The 16811-nt window shown below is 43.5% G+C and overlaps 1 protein-coding gene across 34 annotated transcripts in view; it reads left to right on the top strand.

The window, feature by feature from the left end:
* Nucleotides 1-16811, top strand: part of KCNMA1 (potassium calcium-activated channel subfamily M alpha 1) — a 724697-nt gene that overhangs the window by 390564 nt on the left and 317322 nt on the right. The window lies entirely within an intron of this gene.

The following is a 16811-nucleotide window of genomic DNA, read 5'->3' as shown; positions in this document are numbered from 1 at the left end:
GCAAGTGGCTGGGTCAAGGCCATCTGGAAAATCAACACATTCTCTGTTACATGGTCTGATGAGAAAAACTATGACCTCTCTAAATGGCTTCTGAATTATAGTTATTTCAAGCTGAAGAGAAATGGCATAAATATTTAAAGGCAGTTCAGTCCTGCAGTAGGATACCCCACAGTCCAGTTTATAATGTAAAATCAGATATCTAGAGAGTGGCTAATAGCTCCAATCCCTGACCTAGTCTCAGCTAATTAGGCTAAAGTTCTCCCTTTCCCCCAGGGGTTGGGGCAACTTTGCCTTGGGAAGCAGAAATGCAGAGTGGGGTCCTCTTTTTCCCAGTGTTTTTTTTGGCCTCTCCCCCTGAAATCTGTAATCTGGCCAATAAAACAGGAGCCAACTAATCAAGATGTTCCTGGAATCATTACTACTCTCCTGGAGGCTCCAGCAGCCAAAACTTCTCGAGTCACCCCATTGCTGTATACCCCAGAGCAGCCAACTAGCCCCCTGCTGGGATGGAGAAGATGAGGATCTTGCAGCAGGATACCTGGTGGCTGACTGTGCAGGCTCCCTCAGGTCATGGTGGCACCCTGACAGTGATGCAATGCCACACTGTACATGATTGAAAGGTTTAGACCTTGATTGTCATATTACATTGGGAGTAGAGGCAGTGGGTAGAGTGGGTGAGGAAGTGGCATGTTGGAGGTTTATTTTAACTTAATGTTATTTAGTGCAGATTGGACATTTTAATATCATGCTCAAAAAGAAGGCTCCTACTATCTAATTCTTGTGGCTTTCCCAGGGACTGGGAGCTTCACCTGTAACAAAGCCCAAGATGTTTGTAGAACCCTGAACTTCACCTGTAACAAAGCCTAAGACACATCTCCCAATGACTAGAGAGCAAGTTCATTGCTAATGAGTCTAGATCTTCCCCTTTTTCTCTCTCCGGTGGAGAGGATTTTCATTTTGCCCCTTTTGTATATGAATGCCCCGTGCTTTCATGTGTTATTTTGTTTAATCACCAGTAATCCTGTAATGAGGTTGTTTTTAGGATCATCATGGTACAGATGAGCAAACAGGGGCTCAGGGAAGTGTCTAATAACATGGAAGTGACAGAGGTGTGATTCAAACCTGACTTTGTCTGGCTCTAAAGTGTAGGCTTTCCCACTCGACATCATTAAAGTTCATGTGATACAATGGTTAGGCAGGTACAGATTAGTCCTTTAATGCATAATGCTCTGTTTTTGGAACATGGTGGGGGACATAGACCTCATTGAGAATTTTATGAAAAATGTGCACCTCTGGGTGGGCAGAGGGCTGGGAAACTCCTCACAATTTTGCATGTAATTTTTGGGAGTCCATGGGATTTCTGAAGCCCATCTGGGGATTATTTAGAACTAGGGGAGTCTCAGGATCCCAGGTTAAGCTAATTAAGATCTTGGGAAAATCTTTTAAAAGTAAAAGAGTCATTAAACATTTTTAAAGAAAAAGATTGGGAGATTGGAAGACCATTTCCAGAATTTTCCTTCTGGCTCTTCAGGAATAAAGAACAGGGATGAGGACAGGAAGATGGAGAGCAGATGAGTGTGAAGAAGAAGCAGGATGGAAGGCATTAAGAAATTATCCAGCAAGCAGTAAAAGCAATTTGCATTGTGAATAATTAAGGCTGTTCAGACCCTACGGACTTGGTTGAAGCACTATTCACAAGCATTTTCTTTTCAGGTTAAAATTAATTGGAGTGTTGGTTTATTTATCTTTTCCCTTGGTGAACCAAATGGCTCATCCTGATTTATAAACCTTCCACCTATCCGCTCTCTATTAAGATCAGTGGAGGTGAGTGATTGACAATTTTATTGAGCTCCCTGGGGCCATTATTAGTAAAATGCAGATACTGGTGGCCAGGTCAGTAGCTGCTAGAGACTTCTCAGAGTACCAGATTTTCCAGTTTCTCTAAACAGAAAAAAATGGGCAACCTCATGAGGGTACGTGCCATTTTATGTCTTCAGGTAGAGTTTTTTTTAATTTTTATTTTTAAGATTTTATTTATTTATTTGAGAGAGAGAAAGAAAGAGAAGGGGGAGGGGATGAGGAAGAGATAGAAAGAAAATCTCAAACAGACTCTGCCCTGAGTGTGGAACCTGATGCGGGGCTCGATCTCATGACCGAGCCAAAATCAAGAGTCAGATGCTCAACAGACTGAGAAGCCCAGGAGCCCCTGTGCTCAGGTAGACTTTTAAAAGGAAACTGGAATATATGGCTAGGTAGGTAAGGAGGATTAGATCCAAGAGCTTGGGCAATTTTTCTATTTCAGAGTTAGATGGAGTTTCAAATCCAGGAAAGACCCCTGATTCAAGCTCCTGCTCCTTGTATTTGGAGAAGATCCCTAGAGACCACTTTATAGGCACCAGAATAATCCAGAATTCCTTCATACGGCTTACCTCCTCTGCTAGACATTCTTAATCTCCTGAGGTCTCAGAGATAATAAGATAAGGAGAGTTTTTCCCAGCCTCACCCTGGAAGAAGGTAGAACATTCATCCCAGACCCTGTCGGGTCATCTTTGGAGACACTGCAGAAAAGACTGGGCTCCCCAGGGACCTAGAGGCACCAGGGCACATGGCTCCTCCACAGGGTCTAGATTCTCACCACACTGGGTATATACACTCTCAGCTCGAGTCCTGCGGTGGGGTGACCTTGAGCCAGTCAGCTAAGGTGGGAAACAGAGTTTTGGAGTCAAAGCGCCTGCCATGTTTAGGGGATTAGAACAGTGCCTTCCGGAAGAGTTACTACCATTATCTAGATTCTGAGCTTCGGGTGTTCCACTTGTAGAAAAGAACCAAAGATCCAGGGTTGTCATGAGAATCAAGAGCAAATCCAGCGAATGTGCTTAGAACGGTGCGAGGCAGGTCATGCATGTTCAGCCAGCGTTTGGCAGCAGCGGGTCACAGCTGCGATGACAGGGAACAGACCAGGGGGATCTTGGCAGTTCCCACGTGCATCAAGGTCACTGGAAAATCTGACCTTGGATAGGGAGCTTTAAAAATGCTGATCTTTGGGGCGCCTGGGTGACTCAGTGGGTTAAAGCTTCTGCCTCGGGCTCAGGTCATGATCCCAGGATCCTGGGATTGAGCCATGCATCGGGCTCTCTGCTCAGCAGGAAGCCTGCTTCCCTTCCTCTCTCTCTCTGCCTGCCTCTCTGCCTATTTGTGATCTCTGTCTGTCAAATAAATAAATTAAAAAAAAAAAAGTTAAAAAAAAATCATGCTGATCTTTGCCTGCCATGTCTAAGGCTCAGAGCAGCACACCGCTTGGTACTCAAGATGCCAGGCCTGCCTGGGTTTGGAATTTGTCCTTCTTCCATTTGAGCACAGTGGACCTGTGTTCCTGTGCCTTTGTGAATTAAGTTTCTGGTACTCGCTTACTGCTAATAGTGCTTCAAAGAAATGCAGGTATAGGCTCTTCTAGAAGAACGGCAGCCAAATTGTATTAGGCTGATGGAAAGCAGAAATTAGTGCTTCTCTCTAGGCCCTGTGGTCTAAAAGGGTAACATTAATTTATTAAGTACGTCTGTGAAGTAAAAGTTCTGGGGGGCATGACTCCAGTGCTGATTCTGGGAATAGCAGTGACAGAGAGTACTAATTGTCCCTAGACAAGGTGAACCAGGCAAGTAGGCACTTCGAGCCCAGAGGAGCTGAAAGAATTTAAGATGGATTCTGCCCTCCCCCAAAATAGAAAATTTAATGTATATTTTTTTTTAGAAAGGAAAAAGAAGTAGTCTCATAAATGTTGAAAGCTGACCCAGCAGTAGAGAAAGGACCTTCTTGAGGACTTGGAAATTTGGGGGGTATTCATGGGATTGGCATCAAATGGAACTGCTTCTGGACTGAAGTAGTTGAAACGCATGGTGGCACTTAGCTGTCCAGGGCTTCCTTTAGAGGTTCCAGTGAAAATGCCCCTTAGACATGATGCACCAAGGAGTTACAGGGCCTGGCAGGGGAGGGGGGTGCTGCCTGTAGGTCAACTCTAATGAATTATTCCCCGGTGGGAACATAGAGCAGATCATTCATGTCTTCTTTTTATTCAAGTGAACATGGAAATCCATGTTTTGTTTCAATGTAACACTTCCAATTTTCCAAAATGGTGTGGGTGGCCATTTTGCAACTTTTGGCCATAAAAGATGACCAGGGGGCTACTTGCAATGGGGTGGTGGACTCCTCCAACTCTGAACACCCCCCCCCCAGCTGTCAAGAGAGAAGGGCTCACAGCTTTTAGAGACACCATGGAAATTCTCTTCTCCTGTAAGCCTTTTGCAGCCCGCCCCCTTTGCAGCCCGCCCCCCCACAATGGTGGTCCTAGAATTCCATTCCTGAACATCTCTTCTAGGAAGTACCCTCCGGCTCTCCTATTGCATTGAGATAGAGATTTAAAGCATTATGGAAAGGACTGTTACACCAAGGGTAGAATCCGGGCACACTTTTAAAGTCTTTAAGCGATCTTTTAGTCTCATGACATTGCTGCCCACCAAAGGTCCAAAGGGGTTATGAAATATGTATATAGGTTCCCACTTTCAGGAATAAAAAAAAAAAAAAAAGAAAGAAACTGAATTCAGAACAGAGATTGGAAATTGACTGCTCTCAGCACAAAAGGAGTTTTCTCATTATAAAAGTTTCCACTGCAAGCTTTCATCACCCTGTTCTGGTTGAATTTACAATAGGATTTGGTTTATAAATCAATTTGATCTACACATAATTTTCAGGAAAACATCTGCAGCACAAATTGAGGTGCACCTGCACTACATACCATTTTTTTCCTCAATGAGCTTCTCATTTTCCATGTTGTCCTGTCTGTGTCGTCTTTCAGGATCACTGTTTTCATTCTTGCAGCTCTTGTAGACTTCACAGCAAACCCACATATTGAAGGTAGGGAGCCCAAGAGTGGCCCCAAATGAATCATAATGCACATTCCTTTAATAGACACCAGTTGGTGTTGGGAGGAATTGACCAAGAAGCTGTGGGGGATGATGGATGGGTCTGGCATCTACATCTCTCTAGCTGATGCAGGAAAAACACGGTTCATTAAGAAGCTCATAATGAAGGCCTCTGCTCATGAGGTTTTTCTCATCTGAGCTTTTCATCTGTAATGTGGCAGAGTAAGAGGTATGGCTTAGAGTCTTGGCTCTGCTGCTTACTTTCTGCAGCCCATTTCCTTGTCTGCAAAGTGGGAACATTATGCTTGTCTTGAAAGGTAGTTGTTAAGGACCGAATGATGTACACAAAGCTAAAGTCACAGGCAAAGCCAGTACCCCCCTTTTAGTACTCATTTGAAAAATGTTAGTTTTGCTTTGTTTTGTTTTGTTTTAGTGAGTGAGTTCATGGTTATGGAGCTGAGACTTAGACCTTAAGAAAGCTACCGTATCCCATTTTAAGGTACAAATATTAAAACCATATTTTAACGTTTCCAAAATCAAGGAGTATCTTTAAAATTGATAGCTTCTTGAGGCTATAATTGGTGGAGTTTGTTTTCCTCCCCTGTGACACGTGAAACAGTGTCCATCTTACTGATGACAACTTAGACCAAATGGAGTATTTATATTTTTAAACGTGAACCTGTTAAACATTACGCGTGTAATGTATAACTTCTCCCTCCTTTCCTTCTCTTCTTCCTTCTCTGTCTTCTTCCTCTTTTTACTCTTATTAACAGCTTGATTGAGACATAACTCATATACCTTAAAATTTACTGATTTAAATCATTCAGTGGTTTGTAGTATATTCACAGAATTCTAATTCTAGAATACTTTCACTTCTCCCAAGAGAAACCATATACCCATCATCGGTCACTCCCCTTCTCCCAACCTCAACCTTCCCAATCCTAGGCAGCCACTAATCTACTTTCTATCTCCATGGACTTGCCTATTCTGGACATTTCACATAAATAGACTCTTAGAATACTGGGCCTTTTGTGACTGGCTTCTTTCGCTTGGCATAATGTGTCCATGGTTCATCTATGTTGGAGCACGTATTAGTACCTCCTCCGAATAATACTTTACTGTATGGATACGCCACATTTTGTCTCTCTGTTTGTCAGCTGGTGGACATTCAGGTTGATTCCACCTTTTTGTCTATTATGGATAAGTTTCTATGAATATTTGTGTGCAGGATTTGTGGGTGTATGCTTTTTTTTCTTTTGAGTATATAGCTAGTAGTGGAATTCCTGGGTCATAGGATGTTTTAGTGAGGATGGGCTGCTATAACAAAATACCTTATACTAGGTGGCTTAAACAGCGCACTTATTTCTTACATTTCTGGAGGCTGGGAAGTCCAAGATCAAGGCACCAACATGGTGGGCTTCTAGTGAGAACCCTATTTTCTGCTGGCAGAACTTCTCATGGCCAACTCTCTTGTGTCTGTTCTTATAAGGGCACTGATCCCATCATGACAGCCCCACCCTCATGGCCTCATCTAAACCTCAATATCTCCCAAAGGCCCCATCCAGATACCATCACCACAGCGGAGTTTAGGGGTTGACCATATGACTTTCGGGGAGACATAAGTCCGTGGTGTGCTATCTCTATGCTTAACATTTGAAATAACCTTTATCTTCTTTTATTACGAACTCTGTTTCATCCCCGGCTTTTATAGTGATCCTTATGAGATTGCTCTGAGGTAGTGATGCTGATGCTTATAGATGCAAACACTGTGGCCACTCATTTATTCACTCAGTAGAAATTTAATTATCTGATCAGTGCTGGATGCTGTAAATCAGCAAGCCAGTAAACATAATCAGGGGATGCTTATAATCTAGTAGGAGAGACAGGCAAAAGAAAAAAAAAGAGCAAAATATATCAGATGAATATTAAAAGCCAGTTTTTAAAAATTTAAAATATTTATTTATTTGACAGAGAGAGAGAGAGAGAGAGAGAGAGCGAGCATGGGAGCACAAGCAGGGGGAGTAGCAGAGGGAGAGGGAGAAGCAGGCTCTATGCCGAGCAGGGAGCCCGATGTGGGGTTTGATCCCAAGACCCTGAGATCATGACCTGAGTTGAAGGCAGAGACTTAACCCACTGAGCCACCCAGGCACCCCTAATAAAATCCAGTTTTAATTGGTGATCATGCTCTGAAGATAAGGGAGAACATCAGCAAAGATGGTGGTGCCTTGACTGAATGGGTGGGCAGCAGAGAGTTAATGAGAAAGATACTTTGGGTGGGACTCACTGGGGGACTAGCTGTGGAGTGAAGGGAAAGGAGGAATCATGGGACCTTGTAGGTGTTTGGCTTGAATACCAGGTTAAGATTTCTGCCACTTACTGAGAAGGGAAGGCCTGCATTGGAGGGTCCGTTGTTGGGTGAGAAATTAGGATTTCTTGGAGGTGTTACATTCGAGAAGTCTGTGAGACATGGAAGAGGAGAGGCCCGAACTTAGAAGAAAGTCTGGGTTGGAGTTGTTGTTATATGTTCAGGAAATATAAAGATGAGTTTGAACTCATGGGAATGGATTGCATTATTTAAGAAAAGAAAAGAGAAATTCCCAGGGGGGAGAGAGGAGTATCCCCACTTAGAGGCTGGATAAAGCAGGAGCAGCCTGGCTGGGAAACAAGAATACCACCTGGAGGGTGAGACGGTGAGAGCCTGGGGAGGAGAGTGTTTCCGGGGGGACCAGCTAGTTCCCTGCCAGATGCATGTCAGGGAGGACAAGGGCCCAGAATCACGTGTGGAGTTTGCTACATGGGCATTGTTCTGTCCTTGCTAAGTGCAGAATTAGCGAGTGAGGGGGGTTGGCCACAGTGAGGTGGATGGAAGGAAGGAGCGCTTCTGGAAATTTGGCTGGCTACAAAGATAATAAGAGTCGAGTGTCTAAGTGAGATGTGAGATCAAGGAATGTTTTTATTTTGTCTAATGGGACATGGCGGAGCAAGTGTATATTTGGTGCCAGCCCTCTAGTAGAGGGGGAGAGTCGGCAAGAGGACAGAGACTTGCCAGAGCTAACAGAGCATCCACGGAGGGCCTGCCCTTTTGTGGGAGGAAGGAAACTGGTGCCAAGGAATGAGGAGGCCCCAGGGAGGGGCTGGTGCATGTGAGTGCAGGCTTGGAGGGCTGCTGGGGGGAAAGGGTGAAACTTGATCTGATTCCATGTAGTATTTCTTCTAATGATATTAGGAAGCGAGGCCATGGGCTAAGCATGGTGGTGCCCAAAAGGCCATGGGAGGCCAGAGGAGAAGAGAAACTATGAAATAGTGGCTTTGGGGAATTGGAAAGCAAACCAATTCAAGCAAGACAGTAGTTGGCCCATCAGTCTTGAGGGTCAGTTTGCAGTGTGAGATCATGAATTTAGAGTAAAAGCAGTCATTTCTGTTATGTGGTTTTAACCGGGGTTTTTTAACTGCTTAGGGGCTGGTTGGAGTCCAGAAGAAGAGTCCAGTCCATCGTGGGGGAAGCCTTTGTTCAGGATGGAGGGCGGCAACAGAGGGGTGGTGAGAATGCTGGTGTGGGGGGAATCAGGCTGGACAAAGGAGGGTCATGAGACAGGGCAGGGAGCAAATGGCTGGGGGTAGGGGGTGGTGGTTGGCAATTTAGTTGGTGATGTGGAGGTTTCCTGGAGGCTGAAGAAGGATGCCAGAGGGGAAGTCCTGAGCAGGTGAGCCCACAGAGTGAGAGGCTGTGGTTGAAGACCCAGGTGTTTGAGGGGGGAGATAGCAGATACTCTGTAGTTGCTGCTGCTGGCCAGGTCCAGAGCATGACTGTGGAAGTGGGTGGGTGGCGTGCAATGGAGGGTTAGTTTATGGTCGGTTAGCAGAGCAAGGAACCAAGAGTCCATCATTCCCATGGTTCATCGATGTTATGATTATCAAGAAGATGACAGGAAATGGGAAGGATGGGGAAGACTGCAAACTGGGAGCTGGAGCCCCAGCCATAGTTGTTAGCCCCACGTCTAATTATGTGTGTGGTTCTTCTATCCTGAATACAATTTTGAACTTAAAATTGACCTATGGGAATGAAAGTGTCAGAGATTCAAGTTGATCCCTTGCACCTTCTGCTTTTTTTTTTTTTTTTAAGGTTTATTTATTCATTTGAGAGAGAGAAAGCATGGGCAGGAGGGGCATAGAGAGAGAGAATCTCAAGCAGACTCCATGCTGAGCAGGGAGCCCAATGCAGGGCTCAGTCTCACAACCCTGAGATCAGGACATGATCCAAAACCAAGAGTCAGGTGCCTAGCTGAATGCACCACCCAGGCTCCCCCATTCTTCCACTTTATTTTTAAGGCTGATCACTTCAGCGACCTGGTCCTTGAAGACATGGGTGTTTCTGCTCCCGCAAGTACTTTCTTCGTGCTTACTGCGCTGCAGCCTTGGATTAGCACAGAGCGTAGACTCGGAGGGTTAGATTAATGAGATGAAAATGAATAAGAAGTCCAAGCCTAGACGCTGACAACTATTTTCCAGGTTTTCAACCTTAGCTGCATTTCCCACATGCAGGACTAAAGCTCTTCTTCCTTTTTGCAGGGTACCCTGTGAATTATACCACATTGTTACACATCATAATTGTATCATTGCACGTCATAACAATGGGATTTCAACAGTTATTATTGCACATTCTAATTATGTGATTACTCAGTCTTTCACCAATTATGTAATTAGATTTAATTATACCAATTGCACAAATAAACGATAGTCAACTACGAATTACTTAAAATGAAATCCAGAACTGTGCATATGTTGGCAATTGCCCCAAAAACAAGAATAGGAAACAAGAAAGGAGGAAGGCTTATGAAACTAATTAGCAAGCGAAAGGAGTGATGTGATCTGAACAGATCTTTAAGGGTCATGGCAGGAGATCTGGAAGTTTCCTGTCATTTTCCTCTCCAACAGAGTGTGGTGGGAAGAATCAAGGAGGTCGAAGTCAAGAATACTGATGCACTGTTGTTATGCTTGGAAGAGCAGATTGCTTCTCTTTCCTTATTAAGGAGGGGGAGAAGGAGAGGGAGAAAGAGTGAGCAAAGAGTGAGCGATATTGATGGGAGAGAGAGGGTGCTAGGGGGGTTGATGGGAGGGGATGGTGGAGGGGGACAGCGAGGAAAGGAGAGGAAGAGAACAAGTTAGACATTTAGTAATTAAAAATATAACATCGGGACACTTGGGTGGCACAGTCGGTTAAGTGTCCAACTCTTGGTCTTGGCTCAGGTTGTGATCTCAGGGTCGCGGGATTGAGCCCCGCATTGAGCTCCATGCTGAGTGTGGAGCCTCCTTGAGATTTCTCTCCCTCTCTCCGCCCCTCCCAATCACACTCTCTCTTTTTCCCTCTCTAAAAAAAAATAAAATAAAATAGTACAGTATCATTTAATGTGGGGGGCACAGAATCAGTGCTAAGAGAATTCAGATTTATTATTTGAACTTTATTCCTTATCTGACCCACTCTGACTTTTTCTGTCCTTCATCCTTGGTTTGGTTCCCCAGACTCCTTCCGAGGTCGTTACCTGAAGCTAGGACTTTAGCACCAGGCACGTGTCGCATTCGAGACTAAATCTGTGAAACCAAAGCTTAATAGGAGGGAAACCCAGGACTTGGAACAGGGAATAAGTTCATGACTCTTCATGTGGCTTGTCCTTGGTTGGTGGGTAGTTGTGAGCTGGAGTGCCTGTGAACACTGTGGACTGTCTCACAGGGACCAGTTGTTTCTATGGAGATATTCCGGGGTGGGGGGCTTGTCTGGGAGTGGGTTTTTCCTGGCTCAGGTCACAGAACTAGAGTAGAGGCGGGTGGTGACGGCACTAGTCAGTGTTTTCTGCTCTTCTTGCATCGGAGAAGGGCTGCCCTGGTGCTTCTGGGGAGGAAGGGCAGAGCGCGCTCTGGGGAGGTGGGACCAGCCTGCATCTGAGAGAGCGGGCCCACCGCATGCGTGCTCTTACAAAGGGATATAATTGGTAGGTGCCATTTAAACCCATATATACTTAGGGAAAATTACCCACTGGGCTTGGATGAGTAACCACTGAGCACCAGAACTGCTCAGCATCTGCCCCAGGATCCTACAGCAGTTGACAAGATGAGGATTACTTCAAAAGTACACATAATGGCTGGTGTGCGTGCTTAACACTGCTATAAAAATAAGTCTCGATGCTATTGAGGGTCAGGCTGGAGATTCGGTGTACCTGGTTAGCTTTTTCCCGTACATTAAAAATGAACAAAGAGCATCACCACAATAAACAAATGAGGGAAAATGTGCTTTGAAGTCTAAGATGAAGGCATATTAATGCCTTCTTTTCTGTGGGTTTGCCAGTGGAAGCTCCTGAGATGGACAGAGGAATCTAAGGGACCCTAATCTACAGGTATGCACCTGTCCTTGGGTTCCTCCTTAGTTCCAGGGCTGTATCTCATGTTTGCTGTGCAATGTTGGGCATCTATTTCAGCATGGAGGTTCAGTGCCTACTGTGGTCAGCCTGTAGCTGTGGGAGGGGGCACCCAAGGTAGGGTTGTGTACTTCTGTTGGGAATTTGAGCAAATAAATACTGTGACATTAGAACTAAGAGAGAAGTGTCCAGCTAGAACCCCCTAGCCCAAATATATCTCTTCCCTCATCTCCCCAAATCTACCAGATCAAGTACAGTTAAGCTGATGCTTATCAACAGGTTTGCAATAGCATTGCATTTCTCTCTCCACTTCTCTTGTCAAAAACTTGGAGCATGTCAAACGGAAGATGTGCAGCCAGAGCTGTTTTCTAAACATGAGTGAAAGAAGCTTAAGCAGTTTACACAGACATGTCACCTCATTGCACTGTGATAATCTGCATTCCAGATTCTTAGCTCAGAGCTGGCCGTTCCTGGCTTGCCCTTTTAAACAGAGGTGCCAATGCAGAGATGAAAGTGGAATGGACTTGGGTGTAAAGGCATGAGCTGGAACTGGCATAAGTTTTTCAGGGGCACTTCCCCACTTAAGCATCTATGCCATCCTGTCTACAAGAGGCTCAAGGAAGAGATTCTACGAAGTGCATCTCCTAAGTGTACAGAACACCACACAACTGGGGCAGCTATCCGCAGAGATGGGAGGGGAGGGCTGCCATGAGGCTGTTCCTTCAGCCAATATTTATCAGATTTTCATGAGGTCAGGTCCTGGCTTAGCTAGCTATTTAAGGGATTCTGACTTTAGTTCTGGTTTGCTCTCTCGAGGCCTATAAGCAGTTTCTATAAGAACTTACTATGTGCAAAGATAAGCCCTTTACAAACTTGTCTGATTGTTCTACTCAGTACCACTACTATGTTTCCACTGATGAAGAAAGGGAGCCTCAAAGTTTCAGTGCTGGAGGTCACATGGTTACTAATGGGGATCAGAATTTAAGCCCCTGGCCTCCATCCAGAGCACTTTTTCTTAACTCCAAAATTATACATCCTATATGCCAATATGTATGGAGCGCTAGATGATTTCCTCATTGTCAGCACACTTGAAGTGTGGGAGATTTGCATAAGTGGGCTCAAATTTATTTAGGGGCATTCCTTGACTAATATATCTAGTAAGAAGAGCTTTGGATTAATATGAAACAGGCTGTCAGTTTCTTATTCATATGACCTAGAAAAGCAATTGACAAGAAAATGTTCTGTTTTGCCTTCAAGTGAGACTGGAAGTATGTGGTTAAGTGTATATCAAAAATTAGATATTAAACCTCCTTCCAGGGGCATTTATTATAGCATATGAAATTATCAAGGGACTCCTTCTGTTGAAATAAGAGACGAAAATCCCTTGATGTGGGTACAAAAGTCATATATGTGTAGGAACTGAGGTGGGAGCACCTTAATGCTAATGATCATGGTTTGGCAAGAGAAACAAGGCAAATGAGTTCCCGGTTTGCTTTTATTTCTTCCCTTGATCCTGCTTGTATTCTCTAAATTTGTTTAGCCAAGATTATTGAGTACCACATCCCCGGCACCAGGTTATGTTCTGGTGAAGCAATAAACAAGACACGTTAGTTTTCTGCTTTCATGGAGCTTTTGTTCCAGTAGAGATGGATAAAAACTTGGGGGTTTGGAGGAACAGAACGAAGGTGAGTGTGTTTGGAGCTCGGTGGGCAAGAGCGAGAATAAGGTGCAGTATAGGGGGCTTCTCCAGAAGCAAAAGAGGTCCAGTTGGCAGGGCAAAGAGAGCAGACAGAGCCTTGGTCTGTGGCATTGCCTTTAACAACAACATCAGCGGGTAGCAGCTAATGAGCCCTTACGAGATGCCAGCAAACCACGCCTAAGCACCTGTCATATTTTAACTCACTTAAATATCACAACTCCGCTCCAGGAATTTTAAAACACCTCCACTGAGTTGAAAAACAATGAAGTTAATGTCAGCCTGGGAATTCTAAAAACTCTTTAACTATTCAGTGAGTTAGGACACAATGACATTAACTTTTTTTTTTTCCCCAGTTTCAGTGATGATGTTCTAATTTAATTGCATTAGTACTAATAGATAATTATTTAACTGAGGAAAGGTATTTCATAATTGATGGGATCAATGTTAAGCTTTAAATGTAACTAGTGTTGTCCTTCCTTTTGGTGAAACTGGCTCATTAGCCAATGGTCCACTGAACGGCTTTAGTTTGTTCTGTTCCCACTATGGCATCAAGTTGTTCATAGTTTCATCTGAGCAAGTGTTTTGATGTTTTTAATTTTGTGGCTACTCATAATAAACAAATATTTCATCTTTTCTTCTGTACTATTAGCTCACACAGAGCTACAGAGAGTCTCTTTAGAATTGTTTACACAAAGCATGGTGTTTCAGAAGCTTGTGGCAACTTAGAAAATTATTGCAATTTCACATCCTTTTAGAAAATAATACTGGTTTTTTTAATCCACTTAATATTTAGGGAGAATGATGACTGGAAGGAGCTGTCCATCAAAATATGTGCTGATTTGAGAGGACAAATGAAAAGAAAGTCAATGTTAGGTGGTTTAAACAAGGCGAATGAGCTTGGTTCAGAGGTAGTCTCAAATAGAACCTTCATCACATGTGCAGCACAGGGTAAAAACCGTGATAGGATGCTTCTTTGCTGATGTAAGATTGCCTTAATCATTACCGTCATTTTTGAAGGTTAGAATATATTGTACTGACCATTACTTGAACAATGGGGCATGTTGGTTCATATCCAGTAAGACTGGTCTGTCTGTAAGTAGAACTTTTAGGTTGAAATGCTCATCTAAACTCTTACTGGGTTTTTACAAGGACCCTTTAATTTGTTTCTTTCTATTGTTACTTCAACACTAGATTCTTTGGGTTGGTTCCTGGAGAAGTAGATCAGCTAGAGAGAGCCAAGTTTACCTCCTAACATCTGATTGGCAGACATCTTTAGGGTTTTGGCTTATGCTGCTAATATGCTTCATGTCAAGTTGGGGCCAAACTTTCTGATCTACAACAAAAATATATATCATTTGAAGAAACAAGGAAAGAATGAATTAAGACTCCAGTCATCTGTATGTATTATTTCCATCCTGGCCACCCAGTGATAGGAGAATGTCCCCATAAAAGGAAAAAAAAAACACATCCATTTGTTTAAGAGAAATGAGTTTTAATTTGGTTTTAGGCATTTATTTTAGTGATGTCTGATGACACAGAGAAATCAAATGCCCAAGGGGAGATGTTCCTTTTAAGGGTTCAGAATCTCCAACAATCTTCTAGGGGCTTTGGCTTTTTGTGGCTAATAGGTCCAATGACTTCATGGAGTGGTGAATCCTGCTATGGACTTAGAATCTTCTCGTAGGTGAGAATCACATCACGGTGAAGTAACCTGTAACACTCCTGGGGCATAGGAGGAATCCATATATCAGTCCATTGAATACACTGTACACTTTGAGGATTTTAGTTATATTATAGCTGATATAATTGTCATATGATTTAATACCTACAATATCCTGGGGCCATTTAAAGTCATGTCAGAAGATGGGATCTCTCTAGTAGGCTTGGCTCCTCATCTTGATAGTGTTGGATTAATAATCAGTTTTCCCCAGATCCTTCCATTTCTTCCCTCCATCTTTTATTTTCCCTGTCTTCCCTAAATATCAGTTGTCTCTTGCCACAGACACAGTGCTAATGGAAACACAGACATAAAGAACAAATCCTGTCCCCTTAACGAGCTCACAGTCCAGCAGGGAAGGGAAGTGGGTGAGCAAACAGATCAATGACCACTGCTTGAATGATAAGTGCCACAACAGAAGCACTCATCAAGAAAGGAAAAACCCATGGGGCGCCTGGGTGGCTCAGTGGGTTAAGCCGCTGCCTTCAGCTCAGGTCATGATCTCAGGGTCCTGGGATCGAGTCCCACATTGGGCTCTCTGCTCAGCAGGGAGCCTGTTTCCCTTCCTCTGTCTCTGCCTGCCTCTCCGCTTACTTGTGATCTCTCTCTGTCAAAAAAATAAATAAAATCTTAAAAAAAAAAAAAAAGAAAGAAAGAAAGAAAGAAAGAAAAAACCCAGGAAAAGTCTTTGTTAACTCCAGGTGAGGGAAGGATCAGGGAGGTCTTCCTGCAGGAGGTAACTACTGAGCTGGGTATTCAAAAGTGGATAAAGAAGAGTTTTCTAGACAATAGCAAGGGTGTGAAACACAAGAGTGTTCAGCAGCCCATCTTCCTTAGCTGGTATGCATTCTTACAGATGCCAGTGAATCATTCTGTGAGTTTCTGTCTTCCCCTGGTTAAGAAATTCCTAAGGAAAATTACTGTAGTTAGGATAGGGTCCTTCTGCATAGTGGGATTTTCCCAGCTCTTTCGGAAAGAGGTTTGAATAACTCGTTTGTTTCCAGGGCGAATTGGTTTTCTTGTTTATCCTTTAAACAGCTAGAGAAAGGTGGAGGTTGCTGACTCCTTGTGAACCCAACCACCTGCAGGTAATCACAGTGTTAGTTTAACAGCAGTGCCCCATCTTCTGTTTCAGGAAGGACTGAAGTGGTTCTTCCCTGGTTTTTATTTGTGGGGCTTCAGTTCCAGGAGATTTTATTCTTTGCACATTTCTCCAATTTTCTTTTGTTCCCAGTAGAGGAAGCTTCTCAGAAAGATAAAGCAGTGGACCTGCTACTTGTGAAGTCTTTGGCATTCTAAGGATCCATCTTTACTGCCTCATTTGGTCTTGATTCTATTTTCAGTAGAATTGCCACAAACCAGCAGTATTTTAGTGGAGTAGATGGCTACCCTTGGGTGATTTGGGCGTGCTACAGAGACCCCTATACTCCAGAATATGTCTCTTTCTTACTTGCAACTTATCTGAAAATCTGCAATTATAAATTCATTCTTGAAGACTTTTTAGTTGTCTTTTAGAAAAATCTCAGTAATTTTTTAGTATTGCCTCGTACCTTAACTAAGCAGGTATCAGCTAATGACTCCTCAGTAAGGCAAGCATTGAGTTCTGGGAAGGGAAAGACGTGTAAAAACCAAGGTAAAGAGTAGCTTCGTCCAGAACCAGCTTCATGTTATGTGGTCATTATAACATCAGTAGTAGCATTACTCAACACAGTTGTCACCTGACATCTGCTTGTCCCCTGACATCTGCTTACCTGAGGAGAGTGACAGCTTGTCACCTGACATCTGCTTACCTGAAGAGAGCTGTGGGTGATTTCTAGGAGCTTCCTTATCACATTACACCTACATTTATTGACAGTTCGTTCTGTCTTGAGAGATTGTCTCTGATAATTTTTAAAGTTAATAAATGACATCTCTGCCTCCATTAGCATTCCTCTGAGAAGGAAGGACGGTAGTGAATATTGATTGGTATTTCCAGTCTACCCTATGCCTCTTTTGTGTCTTTTTGGATTGAACATAGTACTACTCCTGTAACAGGTGCCAAATAAACACTTTTTAAAGAAATGCATTTA

This window comes from Mustela erminea, chromosome 14, assembly GCF_009829155.1.
Source record: "Mustela erminea isolate mMusErm1 chromosome 14, mMusErm1.Pri, whole genome shotgun sequence".
NCBI lineage: Eukaryota > Metazoa > Chordata > Mammalia > Carnivora > Mustelidae > Mustela > Mustela erminea.
Note: the sequence above shows the minus strand (reverse complement) of the source record. Positions and strands in the feature narration are given on the sequence as shown.